The 24790-nt window shown below is 37.4% G+C and overlaps 1 protein-coding gene across 3 annotated transcripts in view; it reads right to left on the reverse strand.

Moving 5' to 3' along the window:
* lrrc4c.L (leucine rich repeat containing 4C L homeolog) overlaps positions 1-24790 on the reverse strand; it is a 439781-nt gene that overhangs the window by 57093 nt on the left and 357898 nt on the right. The window contains exon 1 of one of the 3 annotated variants that reach the window (XM_041589746.1): positions 12110-13163. The exons of 1 other annotated variant lie outside the window; for it this stretch is intronic. The gene's annotated coding sequence lies outside the window, so the exon portion shown is untranslated. One more of the 3 variants, XM_018257299.2, reaches the window with a different exon arrangement.

The raw sequence follows: 24790 nt of genomic DNA on the forward strand, positions 1-24790 counted from the left end.
CATTATTATTTTACATTATCACTACATTGTGAACAAACTTCACCAAGGCAGATATATGGATTTTAAGATGCTAGGGCAGAGCATCACCAAGATTACTTAGACCTCAATCTGGGCAGGGAAATTATTGAACACAAACACCATCAACAATATGAAATTCTTCTTCTACATCTGGCCAAATGCACAAGCATCAAGACCAAAGCAGGGGAACACACAATCTGCTGAAGTGATGACCTCCAACATCTAATAAGTTTAAGCTTTGGAATCCTACTGCTGGTTTAGTTTTAGAGACATGGGTAGAAAAGGTACTACATTGTTATGGGTGGATATTAGGATTGGTAATATATCCTACCTGGCCTTTCCTATTATCTTAAATTAACGCAACATGACTCATAGGCTGAGTAAGTGCCCACTTCAGCATGAAACGCATTAGGCCTAATAGAGATGTCCTACTAGAGATGTTTTATTTTTAAATATTACTTGGCCTACAGTAAATCTCTCCCAACTTTTTTGTTTTTGATTTATTTTACCAAATGATGAATAACCCTTGGATTGGGGTTTCTCTGGGATGTGACTACTTTGTATCATTTTTTTACCTACATTGGATTCATAATTTTTGCTCCAAAAGAAGAACTACAAACCACAGCAAACTTGCATATTTATAATACAAGCAATTTCCATATTGTAGATTCATTTTTTTTTTTTTGAGAAAAACAGGAGAAATGTTCCATAAACACAAATCGCACATGGAATCATACTGACTAGCTACAAAAAATAATTATTTTTTGCCTTTTTTCCCTTGTTGTTAGGCTCTAGAAGAAGATCTTAACTTGAGATAGAACAAAACATCAGTAACAACAAGTTGAAGCTGCAGTCATTGCTATGGAAACAATTGTGCCGTATCTATCAGGATATATGCCATTCAGTCTCCACTCAATTGTGAAGGTGGAAAAGGGAGATCGTAAATATATAAGGTTATTCTTGTAAGGGTGCAAAAAAAAACTGAATTGGTGACAGAGAATGAACAGACACAAGACAGTTCATTATGTTAAAACTAATACTGAATTTGGTGCGTTCATGTACCCAACATGAAAGTGTTGGAGGGGGAAATATAAAGTGATCCTACATGAAAGAGCATATTTAAATGTATATGTTAAGCCTGATCCGCTTGGAAGAACATTAAAGGGGTTATTTGAGATTGAACTCTAAGAAGCATGTGAAGACTGAAACACTTTGCAGTTGATCTTTTCTTTTCTTGGTGGGTTGTTGGTAGGGCAAGTGAGACACTACCACCCAGATAAATTTTAAAACTTTTAACAAAATTAAAAAAAAACAATAAATAAAAAATAGGGTCAAGTCAATTCCAGGATCTGGGTTGAGAGTCATCCAAAATCTCAACCCTTTCTGCAAGACATGGATTTCCCATATTTACACTAAACATATTAACAATAGTAAAGGTCAAGTGACATTAAGGTCCCTGGCAATATGCAATGATAACCTTTTATTGTATATAATTAAAGGAAAGCTCCACTCCAAATCTGATTTTTTTTTTTATAAGAAAAGAATATGGAATCCCTAGCTCCTTTCCAATATATGTCAATTAAACATTGTCAGTAGTGATGGGCCAGGCGCGAATTTGCGGCGAATTTGCGCGATTCGCCACCAGCGAATAAATTCGTAGAAAAAAAACAGACGCCGGCGTCAAAAAAGGCTGCCACCGTCAAAAACGGGCGCCGGCGTCAAAAACGAGAAGCCGTCGCCGTTTTGCGAATTTTTCGCCGTTTAACGATTAATTAGTGAATTTTCCAACGAAGCGAAACGGCGCAAATTCGACCATCACTAATAGTCAGTGGGTTTAGATATATTTGTAAATGTAATTACTATTACAAGCTGAATCTGTCTGGCTGTTTATATTTTTCCGAACCATTGTAGCACTGACCTTAAAAAAAAATTAGAGCTACAGAACAGTAATGGATCAACAGATACTGCTTTCAACTATATTTACATTTACCAATAACTTTAAAACCATTGCACATTTTAATTAAAGTTAAAGTTACTTAGAATGATATTTTCTTTTATTATACAACAAAACAGTTTTAAATTGGAGAACCCCTTTAATCTGCAGAGACCTATAAGGGTTCTAATAGACTGAAAGGCTGGTATTAGCCCCAAACCTAATAACCTTGTCTTGCCTGTTCTCATGGTATCTCATTGCTGTGGCTGGGTATTAAGTAAGGCACCTAGGAGAACAAAGTTATGTTACGTATATGCTCAATCTCCCAATTATTTTCCCGTGGTATTACATTGAATACATACATTTTTTCTTAATTACAGAGATTTGGGACCTTTTTCTCCATGCCTGATATCATTAAGGTGATCTCTTCATTTTAATGTCAACTTCTTTTCAAGCATTAGTGTCCGTTTAACACCCCGACTTTAAGCAGCATTCGTTTTTTCCCTCAAACAACTCAGTAGGCTCTGGCTGTTGTCCAAATCTTTTAAAACACCGTCATCTAGTAGGTTAAACGTTACACTTGTCATAAATACAATTTTACAGTTAATCTTCAAGTAGATCATCCTTAAAGTTTCAATTTGCCATGACACTAGAGAGAAGATCACGCTAAAAAAATAGAAGAACACTTTGAATGTCTCTTTTATGAGTTCCTATGGCTACACATATCTTAATGATTGCAGTTAAATGCAACATCCTTCATTAAATGCAACATCCTTCATGATAGTGTTACTTTGACTTTAGATCTACCAACATAGCAGAAGGCATGGCCTAGTGACCTGGTGTTGCATTCTGGACATGGACAACAGAACTGGGCCCTAAATGGAGCTTTACACAACATGGACTACTCCCCCAGTTCAAAGAAATATACTATATGGCCCCAGTATCGGACCACTCCATCTACTACATGTCCTTAGTTGGAAAATGCATGGATGGTGCCCAAACCATCTGCAGAAGTAATGTCAGCACACAAACTATTCGAAGGAAGTGTAGAGGTTTCATTGGCGACCTAACATCCCAAGGTGCAATACAAGGTTGAGCTGGAGTGCTTAAAGGTCGTTACCATTTGACTCTGGATCAGTGGTAACATCCTCTGGAGTGATGAATGGCATTTTATCATGTATCATTCTGATGGAATCATCTGGCTTTGGCTAATGCCAAGAGAGCACCACCTGCTTACCAACAGTAATGTTTGATTGAGGAGGAATAATGACCTGGTTGGGTTTATGGCCCCTGGTTTCAGTTAAAGTATGCACATTGTAATGCCATTCCTGAAAATGTACTTACTACATTGTGGTACAGTCTGGGAACAATAATGCCCCTATGAACAAAGCAAGTTCAGTAAAAAAATATGTTTGCCAAGAAGAGAACAAAAAAACTTGACTGGTGTATGCAAAGCCCTGACTTCAACCCAACACTCAATACTAACTGCAAGCCAAGTCTGATCACCAACATCCATGGCCAGTTTTACCCATAATTGATTAATGATAGCAAATCCTGCAAACAATGTTCCAACATCTAGTAGAAAGCTCTTTAAAGGGATACTGTTTTTCAAAACACATCAGTTAATAGTGCTGTTCCAGCAGAATTCTGCACTGAAATCCATTTTTCAAATAAGCAAACAGATTTTGTTATATTCAATTTTAAAATCATGACATGGGGCTAGACATATTGTCAGTTTCCAAGCAGCCCCCAGTCATGTGACTTGTGCTCTGATAAACTTCAGTCACTCTTTACTGCTGTACTGCAAGTTGGAGTGATATCACCCCCTCCCCCCCAGCAGCCTAACAACAGAACAATGGGAAGGTAAAGTGATAGCAGCTCCCTAACACAAGATAACGGCTCCCTGGAAGATCTAAGACCAGCACCCAATAGTAAAAGCCAAACCCACTGAGACTGATTCAGTTACATTGAGTAGGAGAAATAACAGCCTGCCAGAAAGTAGTTCCATCCTAAAGTGCCGGCACAAGTCACATGACTGGGGCAGCTGGGAAACTGACAATATTTATAGCCCTGCGTCAGATTTCAAAATTGAATATAAAAAAATCTGTTTGCTCTTTTGAGAAATGGATTTCAGTGCAGAATTCTGGTGGAGTAGCACTATTAACTGACGCTTTTTGGAAAAAACCTGTTTTCCCATGACAGTATCCCTTTAAGCTAGAAATGAAATGTTTATCAAACAATAACTATTGCATGAAACATCTCAAAGATACTAGAAGCAGTTATTGTACTCAGAAAGAAAAACTACTTATTTATTCACAGATTTCAGTATTCCATTAAATGTAAACATTATGAGCTATTGATGTTGTGGGCCATTGTACAGAAAAATCACATGCCTTTTACCCTTCTGCAATTTACATAATCCATTCCAGCAGGCCATGGTACTGAAAAATATTCAATAACTGATACACAGACCAAAGATATTTGAATACCTAAATCTATAAGGACACAGCAAACCTAATTGTTATGTTTTGTGTATCAAATAATTTTAGAATAATTTAAGAAGTGGAAGAACCCTCTTTGTCTTTTAGAGAGATACAGATATAGAGAAAATTCAAGTTATCTTGAGTAGCTTACACTAATTTTGCATGGTAAACCTAAAAAAGTCACTAAAGCAATAAATGTCCCTATTATTAGTTGTATATGGTAAACATACTAAACTCTATTGTCCATCTTGACTGAGCTACATCATGATAATAGGCCCAAAGACCACTAGTAGCTCAAGTTTCCATACCATGAGATAAAGTCCATTTTGGTGATGGGGGAGCTTACTACTGTATGTCACAACAACTTCTCATTAATGGTCCTTGAGCAGTTGTTGAGTCGATGGTTAGAAGTTGTGATCCTTCACCAACTGAAGGGAGAAAGACTGGTTAACAGATATATAAGGATTTACTGTTTCCATTTTGTCTTATTGTCAACCTTCAGGTCCTACTGTCATCTTCTTGTTGTTTTATTGGTTAATATTGTCACCCTTTTGCCATACAATCTTCATCATACTCTTATGTCTCCAGATACCCTACTGTCACCATCTTGCCATTAATACAACCCTCTGTCAACCTTCCTGTCCTACTATAACAACTGTCCCACACATTTCCTATCTTTGAACCTCTGCAGTTTGGTGCTCAGGGCAGTCACTGTTCGTTGGATGAGCTAAAGATAGTTCCTCTGGGCTTTGTCACTTGAATGATTCAGCCTGAAATCAGGACAATGACTTTAGTCATGTTTTGTCTGAATCCCTCTTTGCTGCTGGAATGTTCTAGATGTTGATGACGATCTCAGTACATAAAACAAAGGTATCTCGCTGCAGATATTAACATAGGAAATGGTATTTCATGGGGTGAAAATGCCACACTCTTGAATGAAATTGATGGTCTATATATAGAAGCCCAGTGTTGTATCTTTATATAATTATACTATATGAAGTGTAAACACCATCTATCATCTTAGTACCTTGCTGCCATGTACACATGCATCTCATCCTAGAAAAGAACGTAGCACGCTGCCTGATCTGCAGCTTTTTTAAATCAGCAGTGCTGGAACATTTATTTCACTGGCTGTTAACCCTTGTAGGACATGGACCCAACCCATAAGAGCATAAATCATGGATTTACATCTGCCAAACCATCAGTTGTTAGACTACAAAAATCCTATCGTCCCCTGACAGACTGAGGATTCTGTTACTTTGAATTCTACCACTGTGAAAACCGTTCTTCATCACGAGGATGCACTTGATAAAAAGGAGAAGAATATAATATACAGTTGTGGGTTTCTGATTGGACAGACATGTGCGGAGAACTCAGGGATGGTAAAATTCAAGAATCCTACCTCGTTCATCATAGCCAAGCCACCCTAAGTGAGCACTCGATTCACTGCCAATATCAATTGGTTTAGGAGATAAGCATCACAAGAGAGAGCCAGGACCTATTTAAAGAATTACTGCGTCAAATGAAAGGCATTTCAAATCACTCGGGAGGACATGTAGCTGGCAACCCAGCAGATGTACAAATAGGTTTCCCAGTGAAGCAGGTTGAGATTGTGTCTGTGGCCCATAAAAATCAGCTGGTTGCACTTTTGTACTGCATCATGGCATTGGATGCATGCCAACCTGTCCTGAGGTCTTAATCCCAGGAACAAACATTGACTCCAAGATAGTCAAGGAACCAGCAAGGTCCATTCCAACAAAGGTGAAGGCCTCATATTTGTGCCCCCAAAGTTGAGTTTCACATGCCAGCACAACACAAATATATATATCAAGGGAAAGCCAGCAACCATATAGAGAAATTGAGCAGGCACTTCCAAGGACCAATCTTGGTCCTTGGAAGTGCCTGCTCAATTTCTCTATATGGTTATCCGCTCCCTCAGCTGCAGGTCCAGGGCGGTGCACATGGACCCCTTCCCTAAACTGGTGAGTTCTTCACTTTGAGACCTGAAAGATTTACTGCATTTACTTACTAGTGTTCATGATCGTAATTTGTTATCCAGCAACATTAAGGATGCATACTTAAAGCAACAATGTTTGCTAAAATTTTCTCCAGATCTTGATCGTCGCATGGGCAACTTATTGCATGACCCTTTTAAAAAAGATGCCATGCTTCCCTAAAAACTCAACCATTTGTTCTTCACTGTAGTCACCCCCAGCCAATTACAGATGCAAGAAGGTTTCCTTACTAAGCAACCACCCTATGGTGAATAATGGTAGGAATCATTGTAGTTGGGGAATCAACTTGCATGCAACTAATATTGTAATGACAGCTTGAGAGAGCTAGGGGGTGCAATTTGGAGAGTTTTAGGGAAGGTTTCATCTGCTTATTTCTCTTCAATGCTGTAGGATTATGACTTTATGACTTACATGAGATAGAGAGAGAGAGAGAGAGAGAGAGAGAGAGAGAGAGAGAGAGAGAGAGAGAGAGAGAGAGAGAGAGAGAGATATGAGAGATATGAGAGATATAAATAAATAATAGATAGATAGATAGATAGATAGATAGATAGATAGATAGATAGATAGATAGATAGATAGATAGATAGATAGTTGATAAAGACAGGGGAGATACTATAGATTAATAGGTAAAGATAAATAGATGCTATCTAAAGAGATAAATTATATATACCCAAGCCACCAAGAAATGTCCATCTGAGGATCGCTATGATAACATGGGCCCAAAAATGTAAAGAACAGGACTACATATTTTGAATCTATGCTGCAAGGGTGTCCAACCTACATCAGGTCCCAAACTTCTTTGTGCACACCTGTTTCCAGCCAGAAGAAGAGTTGGAGTTTAAAGCCAGAGTGGCTTCATGGGACTGGGAAACTCTTATTGTCATAATCTATGAGGTAGATATTTCATTTAAAGACATCATCCATTATTAATGAACTTCGACAATGCCTAATTAGGGATTTCCAAGCAGGACTTTTTCTCTAAGCAGATTGCTTGTTGGTAACACGTTCACCATCAGTACTTCCCTGACTTAAATGGCAATTTACTCGATTCCTTATTTCTCCCCAAATGCTCCCAATAAACAAAGGATGTTCCTTAAATTGCCCTAATGGTGTGCTTGGGAAGAGTGATACAGCTTGGAGGCATCCCTGCACAGTGTTAGCTATTCATGGGAATATGGTGGAGTTATGCAGCACTGAGAATTAGTTTTTATCATGGCCCTTCCTGAATAATTTGCACATTCTGAAATGGATGGAGACTACCATTTATAAATGCCAACGTCAATGCGTATACACCAAGGTCTCAACAAGACAGAGCTCCCATTGTGTGGGAAGACACATGAGGGCTTTGAAGCTCCGAGCTCCTTCTCTGAAAGCTAACTCACAGCCCCTCAAGTTTGCCATTGTGGGTGGCTCTTCCGATTCGTCACACTTGGGGCTGTGTGGGGGGGGAGCTGAGGGGTGGAGGGTAACCCTTTAAGAACTATGGAAGCATTTGCAGATATCTTGTAATGTATAAAGAATAGAACATGGAATGCTTTTGGGCTTCTTCCAGTACCTCTATCTATGTATCCAGCTACCTGTTTGGATCAATCATATATCTATCTGTCTGTCTTTCTGTTTTTCTATCTATTATCTGTCGATCTATCTTTTTGTCTACCTGCCCATGGAGACAGAATTTTATTGTACTTTATTCTTTCTAAAACCCAGCTCTGAGGTCAAGCATCTCCCCATCATTGCTAGATAGACAGAAAGACAGATACATAGATAGAGAGATTGACATACAATTGATAGACATATAGATAATATATAGATAGATAATTGATAGATATATAATTCATAGATAGATAGACAGATAGAGAGAGAGAGAGATAGAAAGAGAGAGATAGAGTGAGATATGGATAAATGAAAGATAGATAGAAAATAGAGAGGCAGATAGAGAGATGGAGAGATAGATAGATATAGATAAATTGATAGAGAGAGAGAGAGAGAGAGAGAGAGAGAGAGAGAGAGAGAGAGAGAGAGAGAGAGAGAGAGATAAAGAGTGTGATGGGTGAATCTGCCCCAACGCCCGACAATTTTTATACGAGCGACAATTTTTATATGTGTGGCTATTTTGTCCAAATGCATTAAAGTCAATGGGTGTCTGAATAATTGACATGCAACAATTTTTTTTGTCGCCGCAAATCCATGCCTAGTGTATAAATTCGCCGATAGATAGATAATAGATAGATAGATAACAGATAGATAGATAGATAGATAATAGATAGATAACAGATAGATAGATAGATAGATAATAGATAGATAGATAGATAGATAGATAGATAGATAGATAGATGATAGATAGATAGATAGATAGATAGATAGACAATAGATAGATAGATAGATAGATAGATAGATAGATAGATAGATAGATAGATAGATAGAAAATAAGCCTATGGAGATACATAATTATTGAAGTCAGTTCACTATGGTTGACAATTAGGTGTTGGGGAATGTTCTAAACTGATCTAGCCTTATAATAGAATTATAAAAGAGTGAGTGAGATGAGTTCAACTGCCTTCTCACATTTCCTCCATAATTAAGGGACACAGACAAAAAATACTATAGTCTATAACATGGATAGATGAATAGTAGTAAAAATAATACAGAATATATATGTTGACCTCATTCCCCTGTATGCATTGTTGCCCATGAAAAGGATATACCACACTACAGAGGCGAATTAACTTTTTTATACCCCATTTATTGGTTTTTCAATTTTTGGCCAGATGTTGGACATTCACTAGAAACCCTTATGTAACCCCTGGCTCTCTCAATCTCTGCCCTTCCCACCCTGGACTCTGCAACTACAGAACTGATGAGCATTAGTGGACCCATCTGCAGCGCAATGTACAGCATTGTCATACGAGTGTCGGAGTCACACTTGTGGAGGCCATGTCTGATTGGGACTACTAGAGACCCCCACATGTAGTCATTGCCTAGAACCAAACTGGCCAACCAAATCAGTATCTGCTTGTCCAGCTTACAGAACAGCACCGATGATGGAAAGATCTGGCCAGCCATTTTCTGAGTGTCCCACAACGCCCATCCTGCTAATTACTAATTAGCTCACCCTTCTATTAATGATACCCTGTTGTATTAAGCAAATAGGTCAGTCTTTTTATATCCTGATAGATGCTGATATTGTTAGTCAGTGCGGTGGCTATTTTTAATTTTTTCTGTTCTCCTGTTAATTAGAATGTAGGCATGAAGGATAATAATAATAATTTATATAATTATTAATCACTATGACAACACACTGCAGTGAAAGACTCGGCTAGGCTCAATTCCTTCCTACATGCGGGTTAACTATAGACATATTTATCACAATATCTACCTGGAAGTTTAATATCACGTTCCCTTTAAATCACAGGGAACAATTAAATATGCAAGACTTAATTAAGAAAATTCCCAGAATCCTTTGGCTAGCTGCAGATAGTGAGAGTTGTAGTTGCACCTTCCCTCATCGTGGCTGGACTGCCCTTGCTCTGGGTGTGTAAGAATGCCTTCACTCTCATCCAAAATTACCCATGTGTGAAATGTCTATTGAGGCTCATAAATCAGTCCCGTTTCTTTTAAAAGGGACAGCGTTTATGTTAATGTAGGGCTGTGACCCCAGATCACTTGCCAAGGCAGATGCTTCCGGTCACTGCAGTAATTACTGCATAAAGGCTCAGCCGGGGACCACTCACAATAATCACAATAAGGCACCGATTGCCACCCAATGGATCCCTTCCTCCTAATGAAGGTCCTACTCCCTGGAACGGTTCCTTGCTACCTAAACTGGGTAAAATACCCCACATGGGGGTTCTATAAAATGCTATGACAACCTAAGCTCCAGCTGTAAAATGAACTACAACTCCCAGCATCCCTTACTACAACTCCCAGCATCCTTTGCTAGCCCTTGATTTGCTAGCCCTAGATCAGCACATCTTTAGGCCAGAATAGAGTTTCCTTCATTTAGATGCTCAGGAAATAGGGGCCATAGTGAACCCCATCACAGACCTTGAGGTGCAGCATTGATTTAACACACTATCATTTGGGTCTGTGGATAAGCAGTAGGGCAGCATTCAAACAAACACCGGATCAGCTATTCTTCTGGGGCTGTATTCCCTTTCCACTCATGCAAAATTCCTATAGGAAAGTCATCGGGAGCAAAGTTGGGAGTGACCTCTTATCCTACAGAGAAATCAAATGGGGGGAATGCCGGATTGTATCTCTTTCCTACAATAGAGATTCAATCTGCATAACAAATGTAACCAAGGCTGCCAAGCTATCATGTACCTCCTGTATAATCAAGGCCGGATGCAGTGCAGAAGAGCAAATATATATATTTAGGTGTCATCTATTCTTTGCCCAATGGACACATGTATTTAGAGCCCCCAGACTCTCTCCATCACCTGTGGCCAATGTGCTGTAGTACAGGTTCATGAATATTAAAAACACACCAATGATACCTGCAGTCATGCCACATGCACCAACATCACACTACATACACCCACATATACATGTGTATAGCCATAATTAGGGCCACCAACCCAGAACCTACGACACTATACACTCACATGTCACCATTACTTATATACACACACACACATATCAAAATCTGTTATTTAGGGTGCTCCTAAAAGAAGCCATTGGTGTGAAACCAATATATTTGCCACTATCTACAAGTGGAATGTGTATATATATATATATATATATATATATATATATATATATATATATATATATATATATATATATATATATATATATATATATATATATATATATATATATATATATATATATATAAACAGCAAAAAGGGTCCGCACTCTCAGGTCTTAAAAATGTAAAAATATATATATATATATATGTTGCTGTACATTCAGAAGACAGATGATGAGGGTTGAGGAGGAGTATATGGGAATCTGCAGCCATGCATTTGACACACACATATCCCCTGCTCTCCTAATGTAACACACACACACAGTACCTTTGGCATTGCTATCCCTCATTGGAAATAGTCGATAGTCTGGCACCCAGGGCATGTGTGGTACTATGGACCTTATGTACATCAAACTCACATTCAGCCTTTCCACTGACTACGAAATGATAGAAATGTGGTGTGGTAGTGGAGTGGCTATGGGGGGGGGTTCTGCAATGCATTGCTTAACTCTGTCACTTAAATGGTTAAATGTTATCTCCAGAAAAAAAGGGGGGACAAGAACTGGGAGTGGGTGGGGGGACAAGAACTGGGAGTGGGTGGGGGGACAAGAACTGGGAGTGGGTGGGGGGGTCATGATGCTGAAAATGTTGAGAAGGCACTCACTGTGTCAGGATAATGGCAGCTTATCCAGATGGAGACCCCAGAAGCTTAGAGGTGCAGATTCGGAGATCATGACAGCCAGGATACAATCCAGATGCAATTCGCCATCAGTTCTCCCCCCACACACACACACCAAAACCCTCCCCCCCCCCTTTAGCCCAACAATCCGATCCGGCCCAATATGTTCATTCAAACTGTGCCTCCAAGTTGAGGCTAATTTCACACTGATTTGTACAGTAAGGGGGAGGGAGATGAGGAACCATCCAAAGAGAATGAGACACCTTCTCCCCTATCCAAACTTTTACTGACCATGGTGCTGAAGTGTGAAGTGCTGGTCCAGGGTGCAGTCTTCTTCTTGGCTAACCAGGTGACTGGGGATCCACTTGGTCCTCAATGTCCTGCTTTAAAAATCCAATCCATCCTTGGTCCATACCAAGCCACCAGTTTATCCCACAGCTTCTCCATGCACCATAATGAAGCTCTTTCCTCACCACCCCCTCCTTAAACCTAGAAAGAAACTTTCCTTTTCTCCAAAGGTCTGATTTGATTTCTAATCACAACCCAGTGCAGCTCTGCATGTTTTTTTTCTTTAATCTTTAACCCTTTCCTCTGAATGTATCTGTTGAATTTGGGGGTATGTTTTTCTGCTTTATGTGAATTTCTTTGATCCAGAAATCCCGATGCTCAAACTCCAGTCTGGCTTTGCCACCCTTCTGCACAGCCTCCTCTGCAATTTCATTATATCACTTGGGAGGGCTGTTGGAGAGATGCCTCTTGTAATAAATCCATCAGCCTTGTAGGATCACCTGGTGGAAATGGGGATTTTCATTGCATCCCTGGGGATTACTCGAACTCTTCCAATGAGCAAGAGAAAAAAAGCTGAAACCAAAGAATTCCATCCGGGTGGAAATATCTGAAGATGCTTTTGCCTAATCAGTTGCTAACCTCGTTCATCCATATTCCAGATCTTAGGGTGCACTTGGGTTTCTCCATCTCATGCCCAGACCCCCAGGATTCTTTCTCTATGAATAGATCTTCTCTTGTTCTCATTTCTATATTCCGTCAATGTCTCTTCCCCGGTTCTTTCTCTATTGCTTGTTCTCTCTTGGAGACAACAGAGCCCTTTATTCACTTGCCACCAGCAGCACATCCACACATGAAATGCCTTAAGTTCCCAGTAACAGCAGAGAAAAGCACAATCCCTTCTGCTCACCGTGCATCACTAGCAAACTGTGTGCAGATCTTCTGAGAACTCCTTAATGCAATTTTCAGCATTCACATCTAGTGAGCGTTGGCTCTCCCTCCTCCTTCCAACCCCCACCCCACCTCCTAATTCACTCACCCTTTTCCCTCGGCTTTTCCTTCTTCCATTTCTCTTCCCCACCCAATCCTACTTTTTCCTCCTTTTCCTCTGCTTGTGATGAATAAAATACAATTACCCAATTACCTCCCATCATCTTAGCAGTGATTGGTCAATTGCATTAACACTTGATGTATTTTGGAAAAACAGAGAATTTAAGGCAATGAATGGGATGTTGCTGCCATCTACCTGACAAACCAGGACACTGGCATGCTTTGGCACTACAGACTCGAGCTACAGCTCATTATTTATTTATTAGTGTAACTAGATTTCTTATGATTAAATAAAATAATGTAAATATGTGTTTTATATATATTTTACTGTAAGACCCTTTCTATAAAAAATTTACATTACATGCCTTTTACATTATATTACAATACATTCTTCAGTATTATTATTATTATTGATAATAATAATAATAATAATTTACAATTAGAGTTCAATTACATCTCTTAAGATTTAACAACTTTACAAATGTGTTTTGTATATATTATTACTGTAGGACCCTTTCTATAATATATTTACATTACATGTGTATTACATTATATTACAATACATTCTTCAGTATTATTATTATTATTATTATTATTATTATTGTTATTGTTATTATTATTATTATTATTATTATTATTATTATTATTATTAATGATAATGATAATAATAATAATAATAATAATAATAATAATAATAATAATAATAATAATAATAATAATAATAATAATAATAATAATAATAATAATTTACAATTCGATTTCAATTACATTTCTTAAGATTTAACAATTTTACAAATGTGTTTTGTATATATTTTACTGTAGGACCCTTACTATAATATATTTACATTACATGACTTTTACATTATATTACAATACATTCTTCAGTATTATTATTATTAATAATAATAATAATAATAATAATATTAATAATAATAATAATAATAATAATAATTTACAATTACATTTCAATTACATTTCTTAAGATTTAACAATTTTACAAATCTGTTTTGTATATATTTTACTGTAGGACCCTTTCTATAATATATTTACATTACATGACTTTTACATTATATTACAATAAATTCTTCAGTATTATTATTATTATACATTTCATGACTTTTACATTATACTACAATAAATGTACATTCTTGATATAATAATAATAACAATAATAACACACAATCTTTTTTTAAATTATATAACACATTTTTAAACAATATATTTTATTGTAAGATCCTCTCTATCGTATATTCCACACATGTTAAAGTAGTATTATTATTGTTATTATTTTTGACATTAATAATTACATACCAAACGATAAAAAACATTTTTTCTGTGATTAAATAAAATAATAATTAGAATAGGAAGAATGTAATCATGTGCTTTGTATGTATTACTGTAGGATCATCTCTGTGATACACTTCTCATTCTTGAAAAATAATAATATTAATAATAATAATTAGCATTAGGATTATTCTATTGTATTTCATCCCATCCCAATAATACTTAGGGATGCACCGAATCCAGGATTCGGTTCGGGATTTGGTCAGGATTCGGCCTTTTTCAGCAGGATTCGGATTCGGTCGAATCCCTCTGCTCGACCGAACTGATTCCTAATGTTCGTATGCAAATTAGGGGCGGGGAAATACATTGTGTGACTTTTTGTCACAAAACAAGGAAGTAAAAAATGTTTTCCCCTTCCCACCCCTAATTTGCATTTGGATATGCAAATTAGGATGCGGCTTTGGTTTGATATTCGGCCAAAGGATTCAGATGTTCGGCCAAATCCAAAATAGTGGATTCGGTGAATCCCTAACAATAATAACATTTAGTGATGCATGAAGAAAAATTCGGCAAACAAATTAAGGTCTATGGGCGTTTTTTCGATGTGAAGCGCAGTGAAATATTTCGCTCATCAGTAATAACAAAAGTAACAAGAATAATATTATTACAGGTGTGGGATCTGTTATCCGGAAACCCGTTATCCAGAAAGCTCTAAATTACTGAAAGGCTGTCTTCCATAGACTCAATTTTATTATAATAATAACCTGCTACCAAGACAGCTCCAAAATACAAGAAGGCCATCTCCCATAGACTCCATCTTAATCGAATAATTTGATAAATTATTTGATTATAATAATAATAAATAATTTATTTAGTTTTCTCTATAATAAAAAAGCAGTAGCTTGCATGGGATTCCAACTAAGATATAATTAATTCTTATTGAAGACAAAACAATTCCTTTGGGTTTATTTAATGTTCTAATGATTTTTCAGTAGACAAAGTATGGGGATCCAAATTACAAAATGACCCCTTATCCTGAAAACCCCAGGTCCCCAGCATTCTGGATAATAGCTCCCATACCTGTATTATTATTATTTGTATTTTTTTTTTAAATACATACAGGAATAGAACCCATTATCCAGAAAGATCTGAATTAAGGCTCCATTTTAATCAAATAATTCTTAATTTTTAAAAATGATTTTCTTTTTTCCCTGTAATAAGAAGACAGGGCCTTCTACTTGATCCCAACTCCTTATTGGATACAAAAACAATTCTATTGGGTTTAATTTATGTATACGAGATTTATTAGTAAACTTAAGGTATAGAAATCCAAATTACGTCTTGTGGATACTTTGTTGTTTCTGTTATATATGTTTATTTCTTATGAAAATTCTTTAATAAAAATATAAGTTACAAAAAAAAAAGAAATCCAAATTCCGGAAATACCTCTTATCGGGAAAACCCCAGGTCTGTATTATTTGGTGAAGAAGATAGAAATAACACTGGATGGAATTGAACCTTGGTCCTGTACAGAGATGGGTCATAGGTTCAATTCCAGCCTCGGTACTATCTGCTAGGATTGATAATGTTCCCCCAGTGTCTGTGTAAGTTTCCTCCCACAACTCAAAATCCTACAGGCAGGTTAAGTGGCTCCTGATAGATTGTAAGGTGAAAGGCACCCTATTCACTGGGGTAGAAAATGATGTGAATGACGTTAAAAGCACTGAATAACATGTCAGTAAAGTAAAAAAAAATGGCACAATTATGAAAAAGGCCATTTCTAAAGTCAACGAGGAGATGACATTGTTGCCAGAAGTCAGACAAAGGCTAATAACTACATATTAATTACAGAAGAGGTCCGTGATTCCATTAAAACAACAATACACTATCCCTAATACAATTGTTTGCTGAAAAACAAAAGATTTCTGATTTTGGCACCGAGAAACCCACCAAAACTGTGGGTTTCCACTGTCTATCAACAGCTTGTTGTATTTTTTTGCTGGATATTAATGGTTGGAAGCCCACTGTGTACAATCTTTCTACTTGCCGCAAAATAACTAATTATCACCCTGGAAGGTACTTATGGATTCATATATTGACCATTGTGCTCAGAGCCTTTTTTTTTCCCCGTGTCACATTTATAACCATGAGGAGGCTATAAAATGCTTTGAGAGGCGCAACAGATTATTGATTTTCAGGCCTGCGGACAGCAGCAGAGTTATATTTCTGCACACTGGGGAGAAGGAATCTCTCCTTGGTTCTGGCCAATTATTTCACTTACAAAAATAAAAAAAAAACATCAGTTTGCCTTGTATCATTTCACTGTGTTTTAAAGGGGAAGCATTGTCTTTAATTTGTCTTTAAAAGGGAACTACACCCCAAATATTTGTTTTTACATAATGAACATGATACATATTTTGCCCTTAGACAGTACAGTATGAGAGTATAGCTTATTGTGTGCCCAGAACATTCCTTTTCTGTATATTTGTATTTATACATATGGGAGGAGGGAGGTGCCATATTGATTCCCTTAGACAGTACAGTATGAGGGTATAGCTTATTGTGTGCCCAGAACATTCCTTCTCTGTATAGTTGTATTTATACATATGGAAGGAGGAGGTGCCATATTGATTCCCTTAGACACTACAGTATGAGGGTATAGTTTATTGTGTGCCCAGAACATTCCTTCTCTGTATATTTGTATTTATATGTATGGGAGGAGGAGGTGCCATATTGATTCCCTTAGACAGTACAGTATGAGGGTATAGCTTATTATGTGCCCAGAACATTCCTTCTCTGTATATTTGTATTTATACATATGGGAGGAGGGAGGTGCCATATTGATTCCCTTAGACAGTACAGTATGAGAGTATAGCCTATTGTGTGCCCAGAACATTCCTTCTCTGTATATTTGTATTTATACATATGGGAGGAGGAGGTGCCATATTGTTTACCTTAGACAGCACAGTATGAGGGTATAGCTTATTGTGTGCCCAGAACATTCCTTCTCTGTATATTTGTATTTATACATATGGGAGGAGGAGGTGCCATATTGTTTCCCTTAGACAGTACAGTATGAGGGTATAGCTTATTGTGTGCCCAGAACATTCCTTCTCTGTATATTTGTATTTATACATATGGGAGGAGGGAGGTGCCATATTGATTCTCTTAGACAGTACAGTATGAGGGTATAGCTTATTGTGTGCCCAGAACATTCCTTCTCTGTATATTTGTATTTATACATATGGGAGGAGGTGCCATATTGATTCCCTTAGACAGTACAGTATGAGGGTATAGCTTATTGTGTGCCCAGAACATTCCTTCTCTGTATATTTGTATTTATACATATGGAAGGAGGAGGTGCCATATTGATTCCCTTAGACAGTACAGTATGAGGGTATAGCTTATTGTGTGCCCAGAACATTCCTTCTCTGTATATTTGTATTTATACATATGGGAGGAGGAGGTGCCATATTGATTCCCTTAGACAGTACAGTATGAGGGTATAGCTTATTGTGTGCCCAGAACATTCCTTCTCTGTATATTTGTATTTATACATATGGGAGGAGGTGCCATATTGATTACCTTAGACAGTACAGTATGAGAGTATGGCTTTATGATGATAGCAATGTAATGGAGAAGGCTCCACCTACTGGAGAATGGGTAGTATTTCAGATTTAACTAATATACCAGAGTGCTGATTTATTTATATGGATAGTGTTTGATGAATTAATTTCATGCATTTTTTTCCTGACCCTTTCAATTGTGTAACCCAATACTAAGACACTGCACTTTGATAGAAGTAAAGAAACATGCGGCTTTGTTCAAATACATTTGAAACAATCTCTTTCCTAGAAAACATTATAATTCCATTAACATATGACATTGGGCAGTTCTCCGGCAAGTTGGCTTGAAATCCATTTTTTTTTTTATTTTCTTCCTGCTGCTGCCTGAGATTATCACACAGAGAATATGTGCAAAGATTTGTCAGTGAGAAGTAATCGACTGTTCTATAAATTCTATTAATTCCTGTGTTTCTTATGTTATTACCTGATGTCCTTATTCTTTTGTTTCACTGCAATATATATATATATATATATACATATATATATGATAAATACAGAGACATTCAAATAAATGTATAGATAGATGATTGATAAATGGATTGATTGATGAATTGAGAGATAGATAATAGGCGATGACAGATAGATAGATAGATAGAGAGATAGAGAGAGAGAGAGAGAGAGAGAGAGAGAGAGAGAGAGAGAGATGGAGAGATAGATAGATAGATAGATAGATAGATAGATAGATAGATAGATGGATGGATAGATATATGGAGAGATAGATGATAGATAGATAGATAGATAGATAGATAGATAGATAGATAGATGGATAGATGATGGATAGATGATAGATAGATAGATAGATAGATAGATAGATAGATAGATAGATAGATAGATAGATCGATAGATATATGGAGAGATAGATAGATAGATCGATAGATATATGGAGAGATAGATAGATAGATGATGGACAGGTAGATAGATAGATAGATAAAATATACAGAGAATGGACTGCCCTTGCTGCCCCCAACCACCCTCTCTATCACCGGTCGCAGCAAAAGAAGGGATGCGAGGGGGCTTAGCAGCAGGGGCAGGGGGTCCTGAGAGAGCAGCCCTGGTGGGCCCTGGGCCTCCCAGTGCAACCCTGGATGATAGATTGATAGATAGACCTGGGGTTTTCCAGATAATGGATCTTTCCGTAATTTGGATCTTCCTACCTTAAGTCTACTAAGGAAATCATACAAACATTAAATAAACCCAACAGGCTGGTTTTGCTTCCAATAAGGATTAGTTATATCTTAGTTGGGATCAAGTACAAGCGACTGTTTTATTGTTACACAGAAAGGAAATCCTTTTTACAAATTTGGATTATTTGGATAAAATGGAGTCTATGGGAGACGACCTTTCCGTATTCAGAGCTTTCTGGATAACACATCCCATTCCTGTACCTGCAAGGGGGGCCAATTTAGCCCCCTTTTAAAGGTAGTGCAAACCCCTTGTGTGTTCCTTATGCCTGAATGCTAATGCAATGTTCACCAGAGTTAATATAAATATTCATTGAATGTAAAATGTCAGCATTGTATAAACCTGCTGAATATTCCATGTACACCTTTACTTCCAATCCTGTTATTTTATTTACAGTGCAGCAAATTCTGTTATTCAATTTCAAAAATGCATTTAGATGGGCTCAAAATCTTATTGCGAAATACGCGGTTGCAAACACCAGGGATTCCGTTGATTTTCCCTCCGAAGGAATCAGAAATTCCACCAGCGCGCTAAATCTGCCCTTGGCGGATAGTGCAGTAAGCTGACAATTCCTTTACCTCCGTGAAGTGCTTAACTATAAATATTAATATTTCTCCCAAATCTTCTTCTGAGCGGTGGAAAAAAAAAATTCTGCTTCACTGGTTTTACATTTTACAGTCGTTTCGACCGGTCATGGTACATAGAAACGCAACTGGTGTGGTCTTCCCAGGGGAAGGGGAGCATCTTGTGGACAACTATTTTTTTGGCCAATTTGGGATACATCAAGGCCGATTTATCCATTTTTAAATTCAAGGTTTTCCTAAATCCGTTCATGAAAAAATGTGATTAAATCGAATTAAGATTTTTCTCGATCGCTTACATATTTATGAAACAACTCGAACTTGACCGCGTTAAGTTGTGGGGGAAAAAAACATTTAATAGCTTGAATACTGAAAATGCCACTCCCATTGACTTCTATAGAATTTCTCCGAGTTTCAGATGCTGAATTTTTATTTTCAAAAGACTTACTGGGGTAAGAGTCTCAGTCTCAGTCTAGGGCCAAGAGTTTTGCACCGAGTTGGGATTTTTGTATGCAGGTCTCTGGGTCACAGGTCTGGTTGTGTGTCCTGAAATCTCTACAAATTCATTGGTTTCCTATTTTTTTAAAAAATATTCTAAAAATGTGAGATTTATTAAGTGTAAAAACCACGCTAATACTAAACTTTGCCAAGTACAAGTTGCTAAGGTCCTATAGAAGTCAATGGGTGCTGTGCTGACCTAATTTAAAAACAATTCGGACTTTTATACGTTTTCACAAAAAAACTAGAATTTTCAGATATTTTCAAGGTATTCTGATTTTTAGCACATTATTTTCCATTTATACTGTTTTTATGCATATTTTTTAATAAATGTCATGACGTATCATTTTAGAGTGTGTGAGTTCAGTCTTGGTTTCAAAAATATCTATAACCAGTAATATCTGACCTTTGATAAGTAGACCACCACAAGCATTTTAATGACTGTGGTTTTCCTAGGGAGATTGTAATCTGGAATCTAACATGGGAGAAAGTGTTTCTAGAGCTAGAGTTCTGCAGTGGTAGCATTTTCGGATGTGTGTCTGCGGGTCTGGTTGCATGTCATACAGTATCTATATTTCTTATAATATATATGTTACCTATGTTTTATTACTTTAAACATCTTTCTTAATGTTTCTGTCCCCACCCATTTCTGATGTCACTTCCTGTTTGTAGCAACAGCACTTCCTGTTTAAAGTTGGTCAGCAGGTTGTGGATCAGGTTGTCGACAAGGCAGTTGCAGGTCAGGTTGGATATCGAGTCCAGGTGGGTAAAAATGCGGGTCGCAGGTAGCACCTCCCTAATAATCTCTCAGTTCTCTCCTGAGTAGAGCATGGCAAATGTGTGCTGATGCATTCTTCATATTTGCTTCCTCAGACATCTGAAAAAAATGTTTAGGATATTTGGAAAACATCTCAGCACCTTTGTCCTCCAACTGCCCTTGCTGCAAGGGAAAGTACAGACCATACACAGAGTTCCAGCATTATCAGCCCAAGAGCTCCTGTGCATCGGTAATTCTTCTGGTGCAGATTCTAAATCCATTTATAAACACGGAGCAGAGGGGGCATTACTCCAGGGTGAGCGTTTCCATTACTACTAAATATATTTATTTCACGAATGAACAATTGCATTTCAGAATGATTTATCTATCCGCAACCTCCTCAGCGAATACATAATACACATTTGTGAGGATATAGAAAGAAGAAACCAAAAAACAGCCCCCTCCCCCCCCAAAAAAACCCCCTTTGCTATGTTCCTGCGTGGGCTTTTTAATTACATATTTCGCTACCCTTCATTATGGGCTAGAGGGAGGAGAAATATGAATAATCTATGTTTCTTAAAAAAGATGATTTGCCATTTGCACCGCATAGTTCAGTAAAGAAAGTGACTCACCCAAACAGAAGGTAAGAAAAATAAATATTCAGAGCTGCATTATTTAAAGTAAAAAAAGAAAAGGGGACTTTTAACATAATACATACCTTACTAGCTCTATACTAGCTCATCTGTGCTATAGGTCTAAGTCACATCATAATTGGCCTTCAGCCTGGATATGCAATACTCTGTATTCAACATCAGTGACCCCCAACCAGTGGCTCTCGAGCATTATGTTGCTCCCAATGGCCTTAAAGCAGGTGCTTTAATTTTTTAATTCCAGGTTTGGAGGCAAGTTTTGGTTGCATAAAACCATATGTACTGCCAAACAGAGGATCATGTTGGCTGCCAGTCCACATAGGGACCACCAATAGTCAATCACAGCCCATAATTGGCATCCCCATGGAACCTTTTTCACGCTTGTGTTGCTCTCCAACTTTTTTTAACATTTGAATGTGGCTCACATGTAAAAAAAAAGGTTGGGGATCCCTGCTCAAAAGGGATCCCTGAAAATCTATAAACCTCTGTTTAAGGTTTTAGAAACCAAATACAAACTGAACAGATGATTTAGAAAAGTGAAATTTTTCAGATTATTCCATTGTGATGCCTTCACAATTCTTTGGGTCCCATACACTAAATGACTTGATGCCCACCATGATGTCTTATCATTGAAGGCTTCCAGTCACTTAGCATATGGAACCCAAAGGGAGTGACCAAAGACCTATTGAAGCATCAGCAGGGACCAGTTCTCACCTTGCTTGCACCAGCCTTAAAAAGTCTTCCCCTGATTCGATATCTAAATCTTCAGTTACCATGAGATATTAAAATATTGGGTTTGTCATCTGAGAGAGTTGAGCTTTCAAGTTTAATCTTACTGACCACTACAGGTCTTCTATAGATGTCTGTTGACAATGGTCTACCATTAAATTTTCTTTTGGTTCCCCCAAGGTTCGATAAAAGTCTTAATGATTCAACCTACAGTTTACCTAAACGTTTTTTCCAAGAATGAATACAACGTTGTCTTATCTCTTTCTATAACTATCATAAAGTGTTTTAGACATTTTTACAACATACATTTTCAGTGATTATTTTCTGTCATGGCTCTATAGTAGGTCGACTTGTTTTTACAGGTATATATTATAACAGGTTGGAGTATGAGGGCCAATGTGAAACCCTAAAGTGTATGTGGGGTGGTTTGAACTTAAAAATCCTTAACTTACAGGAAAGTAACAATCACTATGGTTAGGGAAATGACCAACACAAAGGTACCCATAATAAAATACTCAATGTATATGTTTAGTAGCTACAACACTCTGGGTTCGTTCTACAGAGGAAACACCATGTGTGAATTGTTGTTTTTTACATTGTTGTGTGGTGGCAACATCCTTAGCTTTTAAATTTCGGCCAGAAAGTTACTTCAAGGTTTAACATCAATAATAAAAAAAAAAAATTGGTTCCTGAATACTAGAACTTATCAAAGATGAATTTTTGAAGATCTTCAGGATATATGGTGCTATTAACATTCATAAGTGGCTTCAACCTTTCCATAGAGATTTACATCAAGGTCAACCATCAAATGACTCTTTGCAATTATTTCATTAGGGTTCTAGTCTAGAGATGTTCATCACACAAGACTAGAGAAGATCTTAAGGATAGCAAAGGAAAAATGCAAACTTTATTAGCATCCTATAAAAGGCCATACAAGAGCATACTATAAAGTCAGATGATTATCATGATTTCTTATCTCATTCTATCCTGCAAGAGATTCTGACCTGAAGATCATATGATACCAATGCAAACCAATTTAAATGACCCTTGCAAGGTTATCTCTCAGGAGGACTCTATAGAAGGTATATTAAAGACCATGGCACAGGCTAATCTCTTGGACACACATGTAAGTATGTGTCATTCCTATGCCCTCTAGGTGTTATAAACCAGACAGCTTTAATGAAGAACACCACTTGACCCTTCATGAGGCTATCTTAACTAATTACTGTTTTATAGGGTCAATGTCCAAGGGCTTAAAGTGGCAATGATTACCTCATTTTCCAACTCTCAGCTTAGTGGGATGAACTCTGGATAATTGTAGCGTTCTACATAAGCATTACAGCTACAGCAAGCCAACCTTATGCTTAAATATATACATCAAAGCTATGCACTGCCCTTTCTATAGTCATACATATAGACGTAAGTTGTCTGATTTTGTTGTTACAACCAAAAAAATTATATATCTAACCCTTTCCTGCTAAAAGAGATAATTAGAGCCACATTTCTTTGCATGGAACTTCTTTATTACAGTCCGATAGTCCTCAGTACAGTCCGATAGCCCTCAGTTTTCCAGTTTCCATTATTTTAAGCTAATCAAAGCTGATCACTGCAAATGTCATCGTTTTTATATAACATGAATGGCAAAAGTGTTCCAGGTGTATGTTTCAATGATAATCATGGGACTCTACTGAAGGCCATTCCAAACAGTCTATATAGGGGTCTGCTATCCAACTCAAAACCATTTAGCTCTTGTTGACATACATTTCTGAGAATCCTCTCAACAACTGAAGGCTCTAGCAGTGGTCCCCAACCAGTGGCATGATGCTCACCAACCCTTTGGATGTTGCTTCCAGTGGCCCCAAACAGGTGTTTATTTTTGAATTCCTGGCTTAGAGGCAAGTAGTGGTTCCATAAAAAACAGATGTTCTGCCAAACCACTGCTCCTGTAGGCTGCCAGTCCACATAGGAATTATTACAGTCTCCCGGGGACTTTTTTTCATGCTTATGTTGCTACCAAACTCATTTTACATTTGAATGTGACTCACAGGTAAAAAAGGTTGTATGTTAACAGCCTGCCCCATAGTTGCAGCCAAATCAGTCAGGTACAAAAGTAATTTTTCACCCCATATCTATGCTCAAGGTACGTACATCAGCCCTATGTCATCTTAAGTTTCCCTTGATCTTATTCAGTGCTGGTTTACCCTTTATTGCTTTTCACCTTTGAAAGCAATGGTTAAGCCTGAAGCTGGAGGCAAGACGGCTTTGTAGCATATTACCGTACAGCATTAATATTAAACACGAACAACAAATCACCACAGCTGTTATTTTTC

Source organism: Xenopus laevis, chromosome 4L (genome assembly GCF_017654675.1).
Source record: "Xenopus laevis strain J_2021 chromosome 4L, Xenopus_laevis_v10.1, whole genome shotgun sequence".
NCBI lineage: Eukaryota > Metazoa > Chordata > Amphibia > Anura > Pipidae > Xenopus > Xenopus laevis.